Raw genomic sequence first — 13206 nt, 5'->3', positions numbered from 1 at the left:
TAGTCAACAGGAAGCATTTACTGCTATAAACCAAGATGAGTAAAGAAAAAAATACAATTTTGGAAGCGTTAACAGAGCAAAATCAAAACTATTTTGCCTCAGTGTCATTGTTAGACAGTCATTGTTCTTACTGGAATATGGCCAGTATTGAAATTGCAAGGAATGTGATTAAGGTGTATAAATTCCAGAGGGTTTCGAAAGACTGCCAGGCAGTTCATGTCTGTTTGATTATGACTATCATATCTCTGAACTCAAGTAAACAATTTGGTTTTAGTGTTAAACTGACAGACTGCCTTACTCTATCTTTAAGTGACATTTAAACCGACGAAATACACCTCCAATAGTTAAGAGCTGAGGTTTGACAGACGATCAGTTCTTCACGGAAAATTTATCATATCTATAGGTAGAAATTTTCATGACTGTTTATTGCCTTTGACATGCAGAAGAAGTACTGGTGCAAAGTGTTCTAGGACAGGTGCAGTCAGAGGGCAAAGTTGAAAAATAGTGATGCACAGAATAAACTGTGTGGATACACGAGTAGTTAAAGTTTAGTATATTCATGGCCAGAGAAGTGCAGCGCTCTAGCAGCTCAGTCAAAAATGAAATTTGAATCCCATCAAGCCTGGCCTCACTTACAGTCTTTCATATGAGCTTCTATTCTCCCAGTGTTGCAAGACAGAGGCGACGCAGTCATATTAGCAATGGCTTACTAACATTTAAAAGTTGATGGCTGGTTAAAGACCTAATAAATAATTTATCAATAGTCACACTGACTAAAAATATATACTTTCTTCCACTAGTGCTGTCTTTTCCTCAACGTTAAAATTGAAGGAATTACATGAATTTTAACCAGATTTACAAAGTAAGATAAACAAAGGCAAACAGCCACATGTTGCCAACAGTCAGTAGCTGAACCTATAACAACAATGCCTAAGAGTGAGGGTTTCTTTCCAGATGGAAACTGTCCAAAATAAATACAGGAGCGGATTTAGGTAAAGCGGTGACGTATAAAGTTATGTAGACATGCGTAAGCTCTTTGGTTTGAAGAACAAGAAGACACAAACATCTGTTAAAGGAGTTAAAGCTTTATTGTTACTGAAGCTGAGGAACTTACTTTACATCTTCATATATAGATCTACGTGCATTACGCAGTAGATTTGTATAGTAGCAGCTTTGTATGACTCACAGTTCAAAGTGATTCTTGTTCAGCTCGTACTGGACTTTACTTCAGCCCCTCAACTAAGTTGTTTTAGCTCCTCTATCTTTAAAGCAACTCTCCCCTTAGGTGGGTGTGACTTCTGTGCCCTTAGCAGTGTGTCTGGGAAAGCTCACACAACACAACAGTCAAGTGATAAAGTTGATTGATGGAGATTTAACATCTTGAGAGTGTATGCTCTTCTCCTTGCACCTTGAAAATTGGTCAAGTTGTGTCAATGCCCTCCTCTCTGTATCTACATCCTCTCATTAGGAGCCAGAAGTAAAAACGTAAATCTAAAGCTGAGAGTTTAGAGCAGTAGTGTGAATCCTGAGCTTTTTATGTCACGTTCTTATGTTTTCTGGCCTCACAGTTTGAAACTTTGGCCATGTTTGATCTGAGCATTCATCAGCATAACAGCATATACAGTATGCTGTTACAGAAAGTAAGGAAAGGTACAAAAGTACAAAAGGTCTCATTCTTAACCAAAACCTGCGGTGACCAACATCATCTCTTTGGATTGTGTAAGTTCACAAATTATGAGTAGTCATGAGTAAGTATACATAAGAGGAGAGGAGTTCATGTAAGGAAAGAAAAAGAAAGAAAAAAAAAGGAATTTTGAGCTTAAAAAGATTCATATGCCTTAGTCATTGTATTCTAACCCTGCATCAGTTTCATTCAAAACTATTGCAACACAAAGATGAATATTTTAACCAAACCCTCAGTCTGATGTGTTACAACAATAATATAAATTAATTAAAAAGAAAAAGCAAAAACACTGTCAAAAAAACAAAAACAAAACCCCAGTGTATTTATACAAGCTTTGTGGCTTTGGATTCTTCATTTTTTCTCTCCGATATGACCCATTTGAGGATATATCTTCACATAGAAAGGCAAACATCAGCATATATTTTGCTGTGGCCTGTTTTGACAGAAATGTGAACAATTCCAGAAATCTTCCACAGTTTATAGTACAATAAATGTATCTGCATCTTATCACAGTTTTTAACCGCTACTGATAGCGTCCCCAAATCATACCTTCACGTCACATCAGACTGAACTGTGATAACTGTTCTGACTGCCAGCAGAAGAATGTGGAAAATGTGTGAAAGCTACAAAAAAAACAAAGAGAGAGAAAAAAATTGTAAACACACTGTAAAGCTCTGCATATGAGATTTATGTAAGAGCTGTAATGGAGCTGTAGTGAGTAAATTTCCAGCTAATTTACTGTCAGTGGGAAAGTTCATGGTGCGTTTGATTATTCCATCTCTTTTTGTTTCAATTCAAAGGTGGTGCATACCAGCTATATGGTGAACAGTGGCACTGTTACACCATAAAATCCCATCTATGCAACATAGACTGCTAAAAATCCTCAGAGCTACACTGAAAATGCAGTGAATCACAAGAAGGAGCAGGAGTGGGAGTTTTTCTTACTAAACATAGACAAAATCACAATTCTCCCACCTACAGCCCAAAGGCATGGTGTCATCATCCATAGGTGTGAATATGAGCATGAATGGTTATCTGTCTGTGTTAGCCCTGTGACAGAGTGGTGACCTGTCCAGGGTGTACCCTGCTTCCCGCTCCACAGCAGCTGGTTGATTGGAGGCAATTTGTCAGCAAAGAGTGGTTGTAGTTTTCCCCGTTTCTTGCTTCTCCTACAACAAGAAATTGATGCAATGAACTGAAAGAGTGGAAGATGAAATCTTACTGTACACATGGGGTAAGAGTTTGCTGGGAATGCTGTTGTTTAGCGGCTGAACAAACAAACTGCAGTATAAAAATTTGAAGAGCGTACATAACACAGAAAAGCAGTGACCCGCAAAATAGCCTGTGACAGTCAGGAACTCATTCTACTAATTGCTCAAATTTATCTAATTATTGTTTGGTCACAAAGGGGAAAGTCGATAAATTAGTTCCTAAGCACATTTTTTTTAAATTTCATGGATAAAGAGTGGCAGTTCTTCACACTGATGACGAGGGGAATTTGGAAGGAGGCAGCAGAGCCAAAAGGACGATGAAATGATTTTTAGGGTTTTAGACTGTTTAGCTTGTGTTTGACAGGGTGATGCATTGTCCAAAAAACATCCAGCTGCACACTCACACGCTCTGAAATCATCGCTGGTTGACAGGCTCCTTCAAAGACTCCTATTCATTCCCAGTGGACAGTAGCATTGCGGGGCAAATCACAATCATGAGACTACAGCTGCATAGTAAGATTGGGTCAGTGAACACTTGAGCTGATGAGCTGACCCAGACTAGATAGACTATCAGTTATGTAACAAACAGAAAGCATAACAATGTTTAAAAAAAAGGGCATGGCTAAAATTAACCTTTTTTTTTTTTTTTGCAGTTCTGGCCTTTCAAACAGCAGAATAATCAGAAATATAAAATTGACTTGTGGCGCATTTTAAGATGTGAATTGAAATTTGAAAACTCGACTCCTTAATTATTACGTTTTGTTTTGACAACAACACCAACTAAACGGCCGCGTGTACAGGTATTGTTGGAGAGGACAGCTGATTTACACCATTCCAGACATTTCCTGCTTCCTCCTGGATCGTTTGTATTTGTTTACAAAATATCTGAGGTGTAATTTCACTTTAATGGTTTTTTGCTTATCTGACTTCCACAGTGGAAATGTAATTAGTGTGCTATAAGGAGAAACTATTTTGTTGTACAGCCATTATAGGCTATCCTTTTATCTTTAACTAATTTCCCTGCAGGGGCTGCAGAAATTTTTTTTATATTTTTGTGGGAACAGTATAGATTTGAGCGCCACTCCAAACCACTGATTATTGAATCTGGTGTGACCATTTGTGAAGAACTGATTTTCTTATAACAGTTGTATGAGTTGTATGTATTTATGTACTGCATATGTACATGCCAAGGAAAGATATGCAAGCCAGTGCAACACACCATTTTCATGACACCTTCAGGTTGTCTTACAAAAGTATGAAAGTATCTTATCTGTAGATCTCAGGTTTTTACAGGGCTAAACATTAACCAGTCTGTCTCATGATTTATCTTAACTCCTTTTGAAGATGAAGTTTCTTTGAGAAGAGGCACACTGAACCATCTTCTCTTCCTATGTTTTCACTCTGTGTGTGCTTCTTTGAGAGCAGCAAACACATAGGGAGTGGCTTTTATTAGGGGATGAGGTCCCCTTAAAGGCGAATTGGGGTCCCCACTCTTTGCCTATTAATTGCTGTTGTAAAAGGCCTTACAAATGTCCTCTGCCTCTACAAAACCTATACAAAAACATTTTTTGAAAAGCTCGGTCAGGGGGTCTGCAGTGCCATGACAACATTATAGGCATTAAAGGCTTATTTCCGCTTCAGTTTTGCCACGGACAAACACCTCGGTGCCCAGCGCTGCTTACTGCAGACTGGAAAAGTAGATTTTACAACCTTAAACCCAACAGAGATCCAGTGGCTGCTCTTCACACTTTATAGAACAATTATGGAGAACAGTCACGACTACTTTATGATGACTTCACACTTGGCAGAAAAACAGTGTTCTGTATAGTGAATCTTTCACCTAATAAAAGGCTTCTCTCAGATAACACTGCTGTGTGTGCTAAACTTCCATCTTGGATGCCTTGTGACAACATTAACTTAAGTAATCAGTTTACAAACTAATAAAACCCAGAGTGCCAGCAGATAAGGACAGACTTTAAACCGTCAGAAGGCTCATCCTTGGCTTTTATCCTGCATGCACTTTTAGCCCTGAACTCTTTTCAGGGGCGGGGGGACACGTGATGGGTTTGTGTTCATATGCATTTATCGTCAGGCATTTTCATGACTTAAATACTTTCTGGTCATTGCGCTACCTTTTGTGTATTTCTGCATCTATTGGCCTGATTGTCTGGTTCCTTTGTGTCTGTATGTTCAGACATGACAGTAAGATCTGACCTGTCATTTTCCAGGATGATGAATTTTCCAAGGAGATTTCTTTTAAGAAGAGCCAGACTTCCTGCAGATGGGATCTAACCTTTGGAAGTGGAACCTGAATTTGAGGAGGAAGCTGGTTTTTACCCATGGAAATGTTAATGCCAGCCCTGCCTCGGAGCTCTCCCCCTGTGACCTTATCACTGCAACTCTTTTGCACACAAGCATTTGATCCTTTGTTGACAGAAAGTTACTGTTTAATGGAGTTCTAAAGTTGACATCTTGCCACTTTCTTCAGTACTAAATAGCATTTGGATTTCAAACTGCCCTGCGATGTCCACTACATCAGCTCTTCTAAAACAAGAAATAACCTGTTTCAGGAATGCTTTTAATAATGTTGTTTGCTTCCAGTGCAAAAGCACAGAAGCAAGACTGATCCTCCTTTAATTTTAAACAAAGCAGCAATCATGAACTGACAAAATCCTTCACTGTCAGGAATGCTGGTTCAACATCATTTCCTGTAATGGAGGACATGCACTGATCTGTATATGTAGTACATATAATTATTTCACTGCAAATTGTAGAACGGCCTCCATCCCAAGTGGGATTATTTATATCCCACAAGCTGTAAATCGTGGTAGTGATATATGATACAGCATTACAGCATGGAGTCACTCATATCATCTCAGCAGCTCCTGGGGGTCTGAGATAAGAAACAAGAGTAAACACTAACTGTCTCAGATGTGCCAAGATTAAACATTGGTTCACATTTGATCTCACCTTAATAATTTTGTCACACCCATGCAGAAGTATGTGCCATTTACCAGATTTATTGGCTAAGAAGAGATTTTATGATTTTTTTTTTAAAGCACATTAGGCCCTGATGGATGGTTAGATGAAATAAAAAAAAGAATCTACTACTATGCTGTTGTGAAAGCAACAACGGAGGAGTAATATTTGTTTACTCCTTTTCAACATGGAAGTCAAAGACCTGTTTTAGTAGAAGAGCAACATCCTTTGGCTCAGCATCAAACGGTGGGTACTCATGCGATTGTTGGAGGAGACTCTGATAATATCCGAGGGAATTAGGGATTGAAAGCCACACACAACACACAACTATTATGACTAGAGTGTTTTGCTCCACAAGTTAAGAGTATGAAGAGGGAACGCTTATGTTTATGTGCATAAATTGAGGCCAAAAAGTTCATCCTTGTGTGCCTCACATCTGTTCAGTGCCACATTTGGATGCATAGGGTGTGTTCACATCTGTGCAAGGCCATTTGTTTTCGTACTGTGAGGAGAAACAATGAAGCCAAATTAGACTCTACCCTAAGAGACAAACATGGGGGTTCAGAAGTAATGAAAATTGAACTTACTTCCTTATCCTCCTGAGAACCAACCTATTAATTTACATCCTCTGTAATGGACATTTGTTCTTTTGGTCTATATCTTTTGACTAATTTGTGCCACCCTACTAAGTCCTGATGTACTAAATAGAGGACATCCTGGGCTTTCCATTGATATCTCATGTGTTTGGGTGGGCTCTTTTAGCTCCAAAGAGGAAGGAAATAACAAAAAAAGTTCAATGGGAAGATACTTTTTTCCTCGGTTCTCAGGAGTATATAATAGGCCTCCGTCTAACAAGCATGCTAATTAGCAAAGCATTGTTTCCAACTCTGTCTGTTCATAATCAAAGAGGAACTACATGTTATGTCTGTGCACATGGACTATAGGTTTAATTTTTTTTAACTTTTCTTTTTTTTTTTACTAAGAGCAGTTGGAAGACAGTGGTCGAAGTTATGGTGAACAAAAATCCCGGACATTTCCTCAAATATTTTTAATTTCACTAAGGCCGCCAGAAGCGCAGTCTGGGATCCCACCCATTATAAGACATCCAGAAATTTGTCCTCTGTATGGTTCCCAAGTTGAACAAAACAAAACAAAATGCATGCTCATGAAACAATTAGGGGGTGATTAAAATATCATCAACAAATCAATAAAAGTTCACTTAAACTGTCTGCAATCCTTGATCCTTCACATTAGATATTAAAGTTTTAATTGTGTTCCAATGCAGCTACTAGTTAGACTCTTAGCTGTACTGCTCATTTTACCACAGGGTACTGCCCTTCCTTATGGTGTTTCTTTGGTGAGTTTACTTTTGTGTGATCATCAAAACTGAGGTCCTAGTTTCAAAGGACTTCGCATGAAAAAAAGTAAATCTAAACAAGGAATAGGAAAAATGAAATTATGAATTTGAACAATCATGTTTCTTTTGGTGATTCTCAGCATATTACATTAATCAAGTGTTTATTTTGAATATTAATTCCACAATAATTACTTTTTACTGAATGGATGCTAACCTTTTTCTGCTAAAAATGTTTTTCTCTCTCATTTGATCAAATAAGAATGATAGAAAGTATATATATATAAAAAAATTCTTACTTTTTTTCCAGTTTGAAGAAAATCCAACAGACTGATACCAATGCATGCATAATCCACATAAACCAGGTTACTACCAGTGCTACTAAGCATCCTCACTGAAACAAGCCACTGACAAACAAAACTTGGATGAATGGATGAAGAGACTTACTGTAGAAAGGTCAGTTAGATTGCAGGTTTAGCCTGTAAATGTCATTTAGCCTGTAAATGCTTGGACAGTACTGTGGTTTTCCACTTGGACTTCCTAAAATGATATTGCATCACCGACTGTTAAACAAACAGTTCTGTGCACGCCTCATTTCTTTATATTTTGGTGTTAAAATGGCAAATAGGCGAAGCAATTTATTGAAACATGCAGAAATGCAGAGATAAAAATATATAAGACAAAAACAGAGTTTGTACAGTCGTAACAAGATTGGAAGTCGATCTTTATTCTTCAAAAAGCAGACATGAACTTGACTGCAAGCTGAAGTGAACAACTAACCTTACTCAAGTAAATTTAAGTAAATGTAAGTGTTTGGAAAACCGTGCTTCTAAAAGTACTTCTATTGCACGATGTTCATTCACTCAAGAGCTGCTGTAACATGAATCAAATGGCTGAATTGCCACCTCAGCATGCAGTCAAGTTCTATAGTCTTGCTAAATACCTACTAATTGTATTCAGGTGTGTTGCAGGGACACATGGAAAAGTTTCAGGACACCGGCCCTCGAGGACTGGCGTTTGAGACCCCCTTTTTAAAATAATCTTCAGAAACAGTTTTTTAAGCTTCTTGAAGGACATTCAGTGCACTTCTTTGGATCTTGGCTGCGTTTTGATCTGATCTATTCTCTGTCAAGATGACCTCTCACTGACTGAAAAATGAAGCTGTTGCCAATCAGAAGCTTTCCATATACGGTGGCATGGTGGAACAAAATCTGATGGCACTTTTCTGTTTTAATAATTCAATCAGTTTTGACAAGATAACCACTGCCTGAAATACAGCTTCACAGAGCTTCTACCATGTTTTACCGATGGCTGTAGAAACTCACTGTTGTTCATCTCTCTTGACCTCCTCCACACATATTGATGATGGTTTGAATAAAAACATTTTAAATTTGGATTTATTACTTCAGAATTCTTATTGATACTGATTTTCAGTCTAGTTTGTGTGCAATTTGCCATAACACGTAGAATGACATCTGCTTTCTTCTTTAGTTGTTCTGTTTGCTTTTTCTCTAAGGATACACAGCACAGCATTTTTGTTTTGGGGAATTTTATCTTATTCCTGGCATTGGCATTTTTCACAGATTCAACTAAAGAAATGGAAACAAATTATATGTTTTTGTTCTCTGCTAGTAACCAAGTGCCTAAAGATACAATTTAAAATTGTTTCTTTGCTAGGTTTTCTTTTATGTATTGACACAACTCCAGTTTATTCTCTGAGTTAGGTGCCTTTGTTGTACATGAAAGAAAGGCGAAATACTGACATTGGTCAGTATTTCGTGGCTTAACAATAAAAAATCCTCTGAAAATGGTCAGGTACAAAGGTTGACTGAAAGACTACTTTTACAACTTTGTTTCTCTCCTTGGAGGCAAAATATAAAGAAATGAGGGGTGACTCAAGACTTTTGCAAAGCACTAACATGGTAATGTCTGACTTTCAAATATCACTAAAACTAACCATATAGTGACTACTGTGGCTGCGGTTTTTTGTATTTAATTAATTTTTTAAAGTAAATAATTTAGATTTCTTATATATTATTTACACTTTATAATTTTAAAGTAAAATCGCATTGTGAGAATGTGGCATCTTTCAGTATTACGTTTTTAATTACTCTAGTCACGTTTATGGTAAATGATAAAATCTGTCTGACTCAACTTACTGACTCCTGCCTACGTAAAAACAATTCTGTCTGCAAGGGAAAGCACAAGTCTTTTGCTTCCTGTGCCCACCACATTCTCTAAGAAATCCTGTCTCTGTGAAGGTCGTTGGTGATGGACGTCAAAATCCTCTGATGAGGTAAAAATCCATGAATCGAACAATGCGGGGAAATGCTGGGCGACTGGCGTGCTGGACATTGTTCCATACTATTTCACACTTTTCTTGGTAATGATCAATGACAGTATTCTAGGTAGAGGCTTCTGGATGAGGAAGAGAGTCACAATAGGAACTGAGGTTCCTCCGTGTGACCTTGCAGCACGAAAAGCTGCTCTTTAACAGTGTTGGTCAAGTTATTTTAGATGCTGAATAGGGGACCTTTAACCTATCACTCCTTTAAAAAATAATGAGATGATTGTACATATTGGTATCCAATTTTAATAGCTGCAATGCATGTTTTATTTACACATCACTTTAATTCCACCTACTTATCCTTCTGAAAAAGTGCCTATTACTCTCTTTTGCATAGAGAAGTAAAAATAAATTTCAACCTGATTGAGCAGCTCCTCAACACAAACCTGAAGGCATTTCAATAGGTACTTACAAGTTTCTCTGTATCTTGTCTTCCTAATTTTACTTTAAAACTGTTTAAACCTGTTTGAGATGATTTGAGCTAAGGGACATGGTGCATTATCCTGCTGGAGGCAGCCATCAAAAGATGGTACACTGGCTCACTATGGTCAAAAAATGATGAGCACAATCAAGATCAATACTCAGTTAGGTTGTTGCTGTGGTGCTTAAATTATGTTTAGCTGGTTGTAATCATTACACCACTACCACAAGTGTGGTCTTCTACTGCTATAACATCTTCCTTGCTTGTAAAGAGTAGTTATTTGAGTTACTGTTCAAAGCTCAATGTAGCCTGGCCATTATCCTCTGACCTCTGACATCAACAAGGCATCGTTGCCTAAAGGGGCAATCGTGGCTCAAGGTTCGAGCCCCGGCTTGGACAGTCTCGGTCGTTGTGTCCTTGGGCAAGACACTTCACCCGTTGACTACTGGTGGTGGTCAGAGGGCCCGGTGGCGCCAGTGTCCGGCAGCCTCTCCCCTGTCAGTGCGCCCCAGGCTGGCTGTGGCTACAATGTAGCTTGCCATCACCAGTGTGTGACTGGGTGTGTAAAGCACTTTGGGGTCCTTAGGGACTAGTAAAGCGCTATACAAATACAGGCCATTTACCATTTAAAGAACTGTTGCTCACTGGATATTTTCTCTTTTTTAGAACACGTAAACCCTGGAGATGTTTGTGTGTAGAGTACATATGCGTTTTCTGAAATACCAACAACCATGCCATGTTCAAAATAATTTAAATAACCTTAAATTAAGTAATTAAGCAATTGAACAGGTGTTCTTAACGCTGATTGTACAAAATGATAGCTCACATAAAGCCCCCCCCTCCCATCAGATGAGCTGCTCCAAGAATGCCTCAGGCAGGTGAAGAAATGTGGTGATGAGGAACAAGATGAGGAACTATCATGGAACACTAAGTCCCTGCATGGGAAATACCACTGACAGATAGAGGAAATGGCTGAAATCAAAAACTCCTACCAGTGGGTAGAAAAGTCTGGATTAAAGAACAGCACAGAGGCTCTGATGAAAGAAGGCCAAGAACAGGCCCTAAGCACCGGTGCACCATGGGTAACAGGACCCAATTGTAGATGATACAAAAGTGTCCCGGACACTACACAACAGATAGTACCAGGATGTAAGACGCAAACTGAGGCCATGGACACTGAGAGGCACAACCAAGTGGCTGGGATAGTGTATAGCAGAGGTTCCCGAAGTGTGGGACCCGCCCCCTAGGGGGGGCGCAGAGCCATTGCAGGGGGGGCGCGGTATGAAAAGAAAAAAAAGAAGAACGCTTGGACTGCTAGCATAATGGACAGGTTTTTGATGGGGCTCCCATACAAACGCAAAGCAGGAGATGAAGCATTGCCAAGTATGTTTCCAAACCAACTTCCTTCCAAGCCAAAGACAGGAAAATATGATGAAGCATATCTTCCCTTTGGCTTCACCTGCACAAGTGCCAAGGTAGGTCTCTGCGACAGAATTAGTTTCCCCTGCGTCGGGAGCACGCGCTGGGTTCTCCAAATCACGGACAAACAGTATCCCACAGCTGTTTATGTGTTTAAACCCATTTTGCACAGAGAGGCATTTTTTGAAAAATGTATTGACAGCAATGTTGAATATTATTACACAGGAAAAAACAACTACACGTAAAATAATCACACCGTGACGCCTCTGCCTTTCTAAATGCAGGGACAGTAACTGCGTGTGTATATGTAAGCGTGTAAAACCTGAAGATAGTCAGATTAACAGTAACAGTATTTTGTCTCTATCTGACATTCTGCAATTCATCTCAGGTAAACAATAACGTGGCGCACAGCGTGACGTGAAAAAAGGCACATACCTTTGACGTTGCGTGACGAACTCTGTATTCCTCGTCCACACGTAAACGCAAAAACGGAGTTTTAAAAAATCTCAATTTTCGGTGATTCGAAACGCTGTTTACGTGTGGATGAAAGGCCCAAATGCATAGAAACAACTGCGTCTTCAAAAATACCCGTGTAGGTGTGGAGGTAGCGTAAAAGAGTTAGTAGTGTATTTTATTACTACCTGTAATTTATTGCAGTTTACTTTTATTTGTTTAATTGTTTACTAAATGTTTGAGGTGTGAAATAAACCGCAATGGAGTTTGAAAACAAAATATGGGTGTTTGTGGTTGGAGGATGTGGTTGTGCGGGATGGATTAGGTGGTGGGGGGGTGCGAACATTTTTCTTGTAAAACAAAGGGGGGGCCAGCAAAAAAAGTTTGGGAACCACTGGTGTACAGGAACATCTATGCTGCATATAGCCCCAAGGTCCCCAGGTCCAAATAGGAGACACCACCAAAGGTGTTTGAGAATAACACAGCAAAGGTACTGTGGGACTTTGAATTCCAGACAGGCCAACCAACCAGACGTAGTGGTGGTTGACAAGGAGCAGAAGACCACAGTTGTGATAGATGTCACAATCCCAGTCAACAGCAAGATCAGGACGAAGAAAAATAGAGAAGTACCAGAGGCTGAAGGAACAGCTGGAGCAGATGTAGAAGGTAAGAAGAAACCACGTGAAAGAATTTGACCATGATTTATTGAGATAGATAAATTAATGTACATGGTGATTAGACTCCAATGACCCATCATGGTATAACCAAATTCCAGCGGTGATCGTATTTAGGACAGAACCCTCCAAAGTCTAGAAGCGGGTGGTGGTGAAGGTGAAGACTGAAGCTTGGATGGAGTTCTGACTGAGTGGTCTGTGAGGTGGAGATGAGGAGGAGGTGGGTTGCACGAATGAGAGTCTGAAAGGGAAAATGACGGAGAGCATCGATTTAAGATTGTCCCGAAGAAGGCAGGCAAGAAGATGATTGGACGAGAGTAATGATGACAGTATTGAGATTGACAGAGTGGGAAAGAGGTGGTGATGTAGAAACCAGATAAACAGACTAACACCCAGCAAAGCTGATTACAGATCTTTCTTAATGAACTTATGCATAAGCTTCATGAGCATTACGAGGTGCAAACCCCCAAAATGTAATAGTGGCTCCAGAAAATTCCAGCACAGCATCAGAGGTGTCTGTTCAGAAGCGAGAAAGTCATCTGAACAGCTAAAACACTCAACAGGACGCTCAAACTCCAATACACACACACACGCGCGCGTGCACACACACACACACACACACACACACACACACACATTTCCACAATGCCAACTTTAAATTTTA

The 13206-nt window shown here is 39.3% G+C and overlaps 1 long non-coding RNA gene across 1 annotated transcript in view; it reads right to left on the bottom strand.

Moving 5' to 3' along the window:
- Nucleotides 1–2408: 2408 nt before the first annotated feature.
- LOC109195378 (uncharacterized) overlaps nucleotides 2409–13206 on the bottom strand; it is a 44105-nt gene continuing 33307 nt past the window's right edge. Inside the window, exon 6 of the long non-coding RNA XR_002057019.2 lies at nucleotides 2409–2853. This is a non-coding gene — a long non-coding RNA (uncharacterized LOC109195378). The remainder of the gene's footprint in view (nucleotides 2854–13206) is intronic.

Source organism: Oreochromis niloticus, linkage group LG18 (assembly GCF_001858045.2).
Source record: "Oreochromis niloticus isolate F11D_XX linkage group LG18, O_niloticus_UMD_NMBU, whole genome shotgun sequence".
Lineage (NCBI taxonomy): Eukaryota > Metazoa > Chordata > Actinopteri > Cichliformes > Cichlidae > Oreochromis > Oreochromis niloticus.
Note: the sequence above shows the minus strand (reverse complement) of the source record. Positions and strands in the feature narration are given on the sequence as shown.